This window comes from Saccostrea echinata, unplaced genomic scaffold, assembly GCF_033153115.1.
Source record: "Saccostrea echinata isolate AGI-Se365-2 ecotype Australia unplaced genomic scaffold, CSIRO_AGI_Sech_v1 ptg000029l, whole genome shotgun sequence".
Classification (NCBI taxonomy): Eukaryota; Metazoa; Mollusca; class Bivalvia; order Ostreida; family Ostreidae; genus Saccostrea; species Saccostrea echinata.
In genome coordinates this window covers 41792456-41802919 of record NW_026889778.1, presented here as the reverse complement: position 1 = coordinate 41802919, position 10464 = coordinate 41792456, and positions in this window count along the sequence as shown.

The following is a 10464-nucleotide window of genomic DNA, read 5'->3' as shown; positions in this document are numbered from 1 at the left end:
CATATCGATGATATTGTGTACACAGCATTTCTCGAGAAACATTTGAAGTTTTAATGTAAACAAAACTTGTCACTCAGTTCCTTACACTCCTTGATAAAATCGTGTTAATCCAAAGTTTCAATAAGTAACAATTTAATATTATATCAAAAAATCAGAATAATATTTTACATTTTTTTTACCTGTTTTTACGCAATTACGTGATATTCACTTTTGTATCTCCACAGGCTGGAGAGCATTCCTCAGTATTATTAACTTAATCGCAAAATGTTTCGTTCATTGTGATTCATCAAAAGTTAAAAGAAAAATAACACAAACTTTTTTTCTTCAGAAATCAGCAATAAGTGTTCATATAGATAACTTGAATAATAAGAATGTAAAAATGTGTCCAAAAAATTGTATAAATTTATACAGAAATGGTACAAAGTAGCATATTTGAACACCAAAAAATACTTACGGCTCTTTTTATAAAAATTTACTATTTATATAAATTCTATTTTAAATTATTCAAAAAATTTATACCAGTTAAACCAAGCAACATTTACTTAATGAAAGGATTGAAATGTATTAATAATCATAATTGCTGATATAACAATCTAAAGTACTAAAGGTCTGTTTCATTCATTGCAATCAAAAGTTATTATAACTAACGTGTTGGGGTTGAAATGCATATATATTTACACTAAACTTCAAAATACAAAGTTCAAAATATAACGATCTATGAAGAGTTTCGGATCCGGGACAAAGCGTGCATTACTTTGTAATCTGGAATTTCATTTCATTTGGCCGGACTGTTATCATATCAACGATTTGCATAAAAAATTGTCCACAGATTTCCCCTTTTCAAGAAGGGCGTGACGAAATCACGGAATTGATGACGATAAACACATCAATTTGACATGCATTATACCGACTTTTAACTCAAATGTATGGCTTCCTAAGTAATCTTGTAACGGTAATAACTCAGATAATGGTAAATTTGATGAGATATGAACATTTTCTTTACCATGGAATTACAAAATTTATCGATTACGCTGCTATAGTCAAGACAACCACAGATTTTGCTAAGGTTTTCATTACCCAGTTAATTGGGCATGATAAGAAGCCTTATCCATCATTATCAAGAATGAGGAAGACCGAGCATGTTGTGATTGCTCACTTCGGGGTCTGATAATTGGCTGTCTCTTGGTCAAAAAACGAATACAAGGTTGGAACAATGAAGTCAATTGACCCTTCACTATGCTTTTTGCACCACTCAAAGAGCTGTATTTTCAAGTTGATGGGCTCCATCGTGAAATAACAAATTTTGCTGTCAAATAAACATGCCTTCTGGTAATATTTTGTAAAAAATAAACGAAAGAAAAAGAAACCAGACAAATTAAAGATGCTTATGGCATGCAATGCAAAAACAACAAAAACAAAACAATCAGCAACTGCTTCATACACATCGTATGAAATATTGAAAGTCAATTATTAAAATTAAAATTAAAATCTGGGGATTCTTAATTCAATATATCCTATTGAACTAGAAATGAAAGACACCATCATAGAGTCTGATATATTTGTTTCATATTTGGATGTCTTATTAGAAAAAAAACCTGTCTACAATCATGTAACTTTATGATATCTTCAACTTTTCTATCGTCAACTTCCCTTATTTATAAATAAGCAATATACTGTACCCTTATCACCACCATATGGATGTTATGTTTCCCAGTTGATTCGATTCGCATGTTCTATGTACATGTACGAACAATTTCTAAAACGAGGCAGGCTACAGACAATCAAGCTGATGATACAAGGGTATCTACAATTTCGTTTAAAGTCAACATTTCATAAACTCTATGGTCGATACAGTGACCTTGTTTCCAAATACAATTTGTCTCCAAGTCGAACTTTGACTGACATCTTTCGTACAAATTGCTAGGCCATTATTTTCACAGGATGAATTGTCCAAAGATTTTTTTCTGTTTGCCCGATCACGACGGGTGTAACTGGACGACAGAGGATTTTTACTCCTCCATGACCTCTGATCCGACCTCTGTTTCAGAGGTCTATGTTGCCACTGCTCAAAATTTGCATTGTTTAAAAGATCATTGCCTTTTTTTTTTATCTTCACATTTCATATTTTTGAAATTTGTACAAATTTTAAAAAGTCGAATTAACATAAGTGAATTCATTGAAAAATGTGCGCTGTTAATTATAAGCTAATGATTACAGCAGTTCTCTCAGATGGGTTTGCTTTTTGTACATGTTCTAGACGAAGACGGTAAAACCTTAAAAACAAATGATGTACACGCATATACATATACGTATATATTAAACTGCATAACTTTATAAACTAAGACTCACATTTAATTATAATCATAATCGTAAACTCAACATGTAACTCATCTACACACATCCTCACAATTGACCAAATTCAGCTCAGCAGCAACATTCACAATGAGTGTACAACTCTTGTATTCCACAGCGACAGAATGACAGAAAGACATTCGTAACGCTTCTCCAAGAATTTTGAAAAGAGGGTGTATACGTTGAACACTATTTTCAGGGGGAAAAAAAGAAACAAAATTGTTAAGTGGAAAAAAAATGGGAAGAATATTATTGATATCGATCAAGGCTACGAAGCTTTATCTTGTATGCTATTTAGGTAGCCTCGAATCTACATGTATCTGAGACTCGAAATCCCAATTAACACATCAGGCAATTTGGGAGGTTGATTAAAATTTTTGATTACTTTATTATATTATAATAGTTATATTTTCAAACGTTTAAATTGTTGGACGTTTCCTAACTTAACAGATTCCACTTTCATATTAAAACAAACCTTTTAAAAAAAAGAAAACTTTAATGAAATTAATATTGATGTACATGTAACATATCATAAACAACTTCTATGCTTTTTTTTTCTTTTTTTTTTTTTTTTGTTTGTTTGTTTGTTTGTGGGTTTTTTTTTTTTTAGTTTTGTTTTTTTTTTTTTTTTTTTGGTTTTTGGTTTTGTTTTGTTTTGTATTTTTTTTTTTTTTTTTTTGTCTTTAAAATCTCTGTTTTGTACTATGACAGTCTTAATTTGATGAAGTGAAATATTAAAATGAAATGATCCGTAACTTTGCGTCTATCAAATACTTGGAATACAAATGTATTTTTCTTCTCAGTGTCAAAATTTTATATGCTGAAAGTGAAAATTCCTAAATTAAAAACCCCAGACCAAGTACGTGAGAAAAAAGGGAAATAAGGTTTTTAATTAAACATAACATTAGTTTTCCCCGTTGTCCTTTTAGCCATATGTGCGATAAAAAATGCATTAGCTAAATAAAGAAAGCAGAAATACTCCTAGATATGAAAGGATTAAAGACAGGTTTCATGCGAAACATAAGAGTGCTCTTTCACCTTGTTTCACTTCCTTTTCGAAACGGTGCCGTAGGAGGATCTTCGAGTTCTTTAGGTATAGCATTCGTAAAATGTTCGTGTGATGATGCATTTTTCTCAACATACATGCATGTACGTGTCAAAGTTCGTAAAAAATTATTGATAAAGTAATTTTTGATAAACTAATTTTAACTTACACCACATTTTAAAGAGTAAAATACAATGTAACTACCATTTCACCTGAAAACGAATTAAGTGACTTGTCTTACACTACTATAACATTGCCCCCCCCCCCTCCCATTACTCATTTGGAGATTTGTTCATATACTCCTAATTAATCAATATTTCTGTCAAGACCACCTTTCTTGGTTGTCACATTGTCAATACAGTTCCTGGGTAAAGGCATCTAATCAGCCTCTAATTATCTTTTTTTTTTCCAATGACTACCGATAGTTTTGTAATTAATGTCCTTAATAAACAGTCTTTGGATATGACCACAACTTAGCAACAGAATCATAGAAATTCCTGTTAATCGATGGTTTCAATGGAGGGAAACACCCGGGTTTATCCATCGTACTCGCGAAATCCTTAATTTGATTGTTAAGGTTATAAAGAATTTTTTTCCTTTTCATCTTTCAGATTCTGGATTTTCTAGACGGATTAGTATAGAACACTGGAAGATGCTACATTTATCAATCTGCTAGAAAATACTAGATAATTTCCCACCTTATCCTCTAGAAAATAATAAATGTAAAATTATGGAGTGAATTTTAATTATATCGAACAGACGTCGAATCTGGAGTTTACAGTTATAACTTTATATAATTTAATTTTGTTTGTACTCTAGCCTCTGATTGGTTAATATCCAAAAAGGAACACAAATTATTTCTGTATAACCTGGTTTGGTATGGGGACACACCCCCCCTGACAACCAGCTGAATCATCTGTATCCATACAATCCTCTCATTTCCAGTCCTCGGAATTCATGGAAAATTCCAGATTTAATAAATGTACCTTTTACTTCAAACAATGATTCGATCTTACCACATGTAAACAAACAACAAGGCTGCTAGGCCTATGTATCAGTTTTTACCCCCCCCCCCCCTTGCTTCCCATCACTTCCCTTACTTCCGTTATTACGGTTGTATTATTGAGCGGCAAATTTGAACTAATAAAAAGCAACGAAATTTTACACCCATAGTTATTTAATGATTTTAAAATTAAATTATAAGGAATGACTCTAATTCTTGGCCAAATTATTCGAGTATAACCTGGTTTGGGTCAGTTTACGCTGTTTTATAATCCGCTTCGGATTAATTATATATATATTAGGGATGGCAATTTCTAACCGGTTAACCGATTACTCGGTCGGAACGATGGCAATCGGTTAGAAAATCTGTAATCGATTAGTCGAAAAAAAATTATAATGTATGTAAAATTGAAGGCAGTGTTCTAAAATTCATTTTTTAAATAGAAATTCCTACCTAAAACGTTTAATTTAGCGTTTTCATATATTTATTTAGACTGATTGTGAGGTATTTATGGCTCTCCAGATTAAAATTGCGGGGTAATTGGTCAGTCTGAGATAAGTTAATTACTGTTAAAACATCATGTCGTCACCCCGACTGTCCTCTAATTCTTTAATGATAATAATCACCGTTGAGCACCGTGAATTGGTGTGTGTATCTTTTGCAGTTACATGTATCTATCAAATTAAATTATAATACAAACATTGTAAATTAAATGATACATTTTAGACTTAGTTTTGATTATGGTGACAATGAAGAATAAACTTGTGTGACATCCGCTCTGGAAAATTACATGTATCCACGATATCTCAGGCATGTTTCATGGTTTTCTGAATTTTTTCTTGTCTATTGAAAAAAATTATGCGCATAGTTTTCTGATCAAGACTAAAGACAAATAGAATGATTTTGACCTCTAACATCTTTTTTAAGACTTCTTGTGCATAGGAATAGAGCTACTTGAAAAAAGTAGTAGTATTCCTTGTTGTGTAGTTTGATACGATTAACCGGTTATTCGGTCGGAACGTTTTGCGGTTAACCGATTAGCAATTCTGTATTCGATTGCCATCCCTAATATATATATATATATATATATATATATATATATATATATATATATATATATATATATATATATATATATATATATATATATATATATATTGCTATCTGGTTTTGTCTGTCGTCGACCAACGTCTTTTGTGCGACATGCTTCGATCGTAAACTTTCAAACATTTTCTGCTTCTTCTCTTGCACCGCTGAATGAATTTTAACCAATTTTAGTCTGTAGCATCAATGAGTGAAGGGGTACAAAAATGCTAATTTCATGGTCTCTGCTCCCCTGGAACATGAGGGGAGTGTCTAAAAAAAAATCAAAATTAGAGCAATTTAAAAAAAAAAACCTCTTTACCCTGGACATCAAGCGTTAAGAATTGAACCCTCTACCGAAATTGTAAAATTCATAGTCCCAGGGGCAGGAGTTCTAAAGTAAAAGCGGGTCTCTTATGCTCATATAGTGAAAATATCTTCTCTCCCCTATATATATGGCTTATATAGCAGATAAATTAATGTTGAGAAAAAGTGCCTTTTCCTATATTGTGAAATTTTTGGTCCCAGGTCCGGGGTTCTGATGTAAAAGCGTGACTCTATTGATCATATATTGAAAATGTCCTCTCTTCCCTATATATTTAGCAGATACATGTAAACTAGGTGCGTGGTAATGAACGAGTAAAGATGCTTCTTCCAAAATTGTGAAATATTTCAATAAATTTGATACTGAAATTCATATGGTGAAAATGAAAATGAATAATTACTTCGAAAATCTTCTTCTCTGTTCCTGAATAGATACCAAGGACAACAATTACATAGACATATGATGTGCAAACTGAAGGTGTCACTTTAATAATTGTGAATTCCACAGCCTCTTGGTCTGGGTTTGGGGTTTCAGTGTAAATGGGAGGAGTGTCTTTTTATTACATAGTATCGATAGATGTACATAAACTCACCTTCTTCTCAGACCGGGTAATTCCACCCATTTCTTCAAAAAAAGAAAAATGATTGATTGGCTGATTATATGTTGTTTTACGCTCTGTTAGAGAATTTTAAACTAGTATCAGAGACGTCACCATACACCGGTGAACGTTTGTCAAATTTTAATACATGTAATGAGAAAGTATGGAGGAGTATCAGTACCACAAATTTTTAAAATGTTTTATTTTTTAGCTGTATTCTAACTTCTCGTTTTTTCAAATTTATATCAATCATTTCATTTTTATTTCTCATTTTAATTTTCACTTCTTCTTTAAATATTCCAATTTTATTTTTTATCTCTAGATTTCATTTTTGATAATTTTTTTTACTGTCTTATTTTGATTCTATCGTAAAGTTTTAAAATTAAAGGTTTCATTTTGACTATTACAGTTTATAAGGATTTTAAAGGAAGATCCTTATCACCTCTCATCCTCCAACTAAGTAAGACAAGTTTTTAGGAGTTTATTTAAATATTTTTATTTCTTTGATCATTTATTTTTGCTCGTCAAACATCTTTGGAAGCCCCCCCCCCCTTCCTTGAAAATCGTTGTCACGAACCTACATTTATTAGGTGGCTATTTTTAAGAATCTGATATCATTGCAATTAAGTTAGTTCTTAATAACTGGGGCACTAATCACAATAGCCTAGTGTCTATGGACGATATCTTCATACGCCACGGGAGCTCAGAATTCGATTGTCCAAAGTTTCTAGTGCCGTGCTAAACCTAGATGTTTAACATACATATAGATGGTGACTATTCATTGAAAGTCAATGGTCTTTCGGCTGAGACCTTCAAAAACCGAAACCCATCTAGATCCCCGCATGCCGTGCAAAAAGCGGGAAATAATTCATATTAAAATATGGTGATAACGAACAGTATTCAAGCTCAAAAGTCCTTTCAAACAATACAAATCAGGAGCAGAGCAAAAAATGACCTTTAAAGCATCAGAGGTGGGATCAGTTAAATTGCCATGGAGGAGTGAGCATCCCCTGCTGACCGGTCACACCCGCCGTGTGCTCCTTGTCATGATCGGGAAATAACGGAAAAATTCACCGACAATCCAGTGTGTAAAAAATGGCCTAACAATTAGTATGAAAAACATCAGTCAGCATTTGACTTAATTTGCTGACAAGGTCATTGTATCGACCATAGAACTTACATGATGATCAAACGAGACTGTTGATATTCTTGTTTCATCAACTTGTTTGTCAATAACTTATCTCGTTTTAGAAATTGTTTATACGTAGAGCATGCTTTTGCGTAACGTTTTAACTGAGAGATATAAACCCCTGTGCAGGTGATAAGGGTATATTGTTGCATAAGTAAGGGAAGTTGACGATAGAAAAGTTAAAAAAACACGTTTATTACGAAGCTTTGTTGTTAGGTTACTATTAACGTCTCTTTCTAGTAAAATATCCAAGTATAAAACAGATGTACCGGAATTTGTAGTATATTTTATTTCAAACTCACTGGGAAATATCATGTCGACATATGAATGGAAATAACTATTTTTAATCATAATACGTCGTCGACATATCTACAATTGTAAATGTCGAGTTGAAAGCCACAGGAAGTGTTTTCTTCTTCTCTTCATTTATAAGATTTTGAATAAATTCTGCTTCATATGAATATAAAAATAAGCTGCTAATAACGGGGCGTAGTTGGTACCAATGGGAATTCCAACAGATTGTTGGAAGACCCGACTCCGGGATCAGGAAACATCTTAAACTTAAGTCAAAATCTTTATGTTGCACTAAAATGTAGTATAAGTCTAGCAGGCCAAAATTAAAATATTTTACAATAATGCACCACAAAAGTGTTGTTATTTGCAAAATTAGAGACTATTTCAATAAATAAGAAACATTTTGCAGGCGATTGAAAATTTTACATAAGTCGAAGTCTGTTTCATGATCCTGGGTCTCCAAAAACCACATAGATATTGTCAATCAGAAACTCAAGCATCTTTTTTTATATCAACTTCAGATCGAGTACTGTGTGTACAAATCAGAATATTTTTTTAACAAAATGATTTTGCAAATGACCAATGTCAAGGTTACTAAATTTACTAGTTCCATTTTTTATTGAAAAAGCAGCTGTCGATGATGTCAAAAAGCCTGGACTTTAATTTTTCGTGGGGAATGGTTGTTTATAGATTTGAAAAGTTTTTCTGTCATTGATTTTTGTAAAATTTTGTGACTTTGAATTTTTCAAAATTTTCCACATTTGATTTACACCACTCCTCAAATATATTGTTGCACAATACTCCTGAAGTTTTTATGTCACGGCTGTTAATATTTTAGTGGGGAGTAAAGTGGTAAAACTTACATGAGCCCGCTTATCGTTAAATATCGTTAAATAAAATGACATTAAGAAAATTATATTAAACTGGACAGCTTAAACTAAAAGTTGAAATTAAAATAAGAAATAAAAGTTTAAAAAAAGAAATAAATTAGGAAAGACAAAAAATTAAGGGGGGGGGGGGATTTTAAAATTGTGGCACTGTTATCTCTCCATAATTTCTCATTGTCAAAAATCGACAAACTTGTAGACTTAACTTTTGTAGATATGTGAGATTTGTGAATACTGAAAAACATGTAGAGAACTGATTGGTAACTTGCAACACATTCAAGTTAAATATCATGTTTATACATTACAAGTAGACGAAATATATAAGTACGATATCAAGCGGATCAAAATAGGAGTAAATATTGAAGTACCCATATCGGAGATATTTACATTAAGTTTACAACATCAAAAATACTCAAAAAGTCAGCCTAGTTGTTTGTTCGAAATTTAAATTTTAAAAATAAAACAATTTCAAACTCTTTCTATCCCGCCTCTCTTTATTCTTTCACCGCGCTCTTTCCCCTTCTCCACTGTCTCTATCCTACTTCTCCCTCCCCATGCTCTTTCTCTCTCTCCCTCCGTCTCTCCTACACTCTCTCCCCCTTTTTTCCCACTCAGTCATCCTCTTACCACTCTATCCATCCCACTCTCCTCTTTCCCCTACCTCACTCACCCCCATTCTTTCCTTCTCTCTCCCTCCCCACTCTCTCCACATGCACACTCCCTTTCTCCCCACCTCTCTCTCTCTCCCTCCCCACAACTACTCGTTCTCTCCCCACTCACTCCACTCTGCCCCTCTCTCTACTTCCTCTCTCTCCAATATCTCCCCACTGTCTCTCTCCCTCCCAACTCTTCCTCCCCCTCTCTCCACTCCCTATCAAATCTCTCTTCCAACTCTCCCTTCTCTCTCTCTGTCGCTCCCTCACCACTCTCTCCTCACTTTCTCTCTCCCCTCTCTCTCTCCCCACACACTCTCTCTCCCCTCTCTCACTCCACTCTCTCTCCCCTCTCTCACTCCACTCTCTCTCCCCTTCTCTCTCTCTCTTTCTCCCAAAGTCTCTCCCCCTTTCACACTCCCCACTCTTTCTCCCCTCTCTCCCTCCCCACGTGCACTCTTTCTCCCCTTCACTTTCTCTCTCCCCACTCTTTCTCCTCTCTCTCTCTCTCTCTCTCTCTCTCTCTACCTCTCTCTTTTATTTCTTGTTTGTCTGACTCATTTTTGCTTAGAACATGTGAAATAACTATATATATGCACAATACATAGATGTTTCATAGTTAATATAATAAAAATTAACAGAAAAATACTTACTCTACAACAAGGAGAAAACTCTTACCATTATTTTAAAAGAAATTATAAAATGTTTATTCTTGATCTCTTTACTTTAAAATGGACTTAATAGAATTTTTTATTTATGCAAAAAATGAATATAATTTAAAATTACAGGGGCGATAACTTCACAAAACAGAAAATACTGTTTACCAGTTAACAATTAGATCATTGCGTTGTTTGGATATTATTTGTTGTACCGTTATGAAAAGTAGATGTGTGGCTGATGCCCTAAATTATCCACATGCTGAAAGGAGGTCTATAAAATAACAAGTATGTAATTAGGGTTTTACATTCACTATCGCTTTCCTTTGTATGCATTCAGTTTACTTAAATATTATATTTTTATAATTTTGTCCTGTTC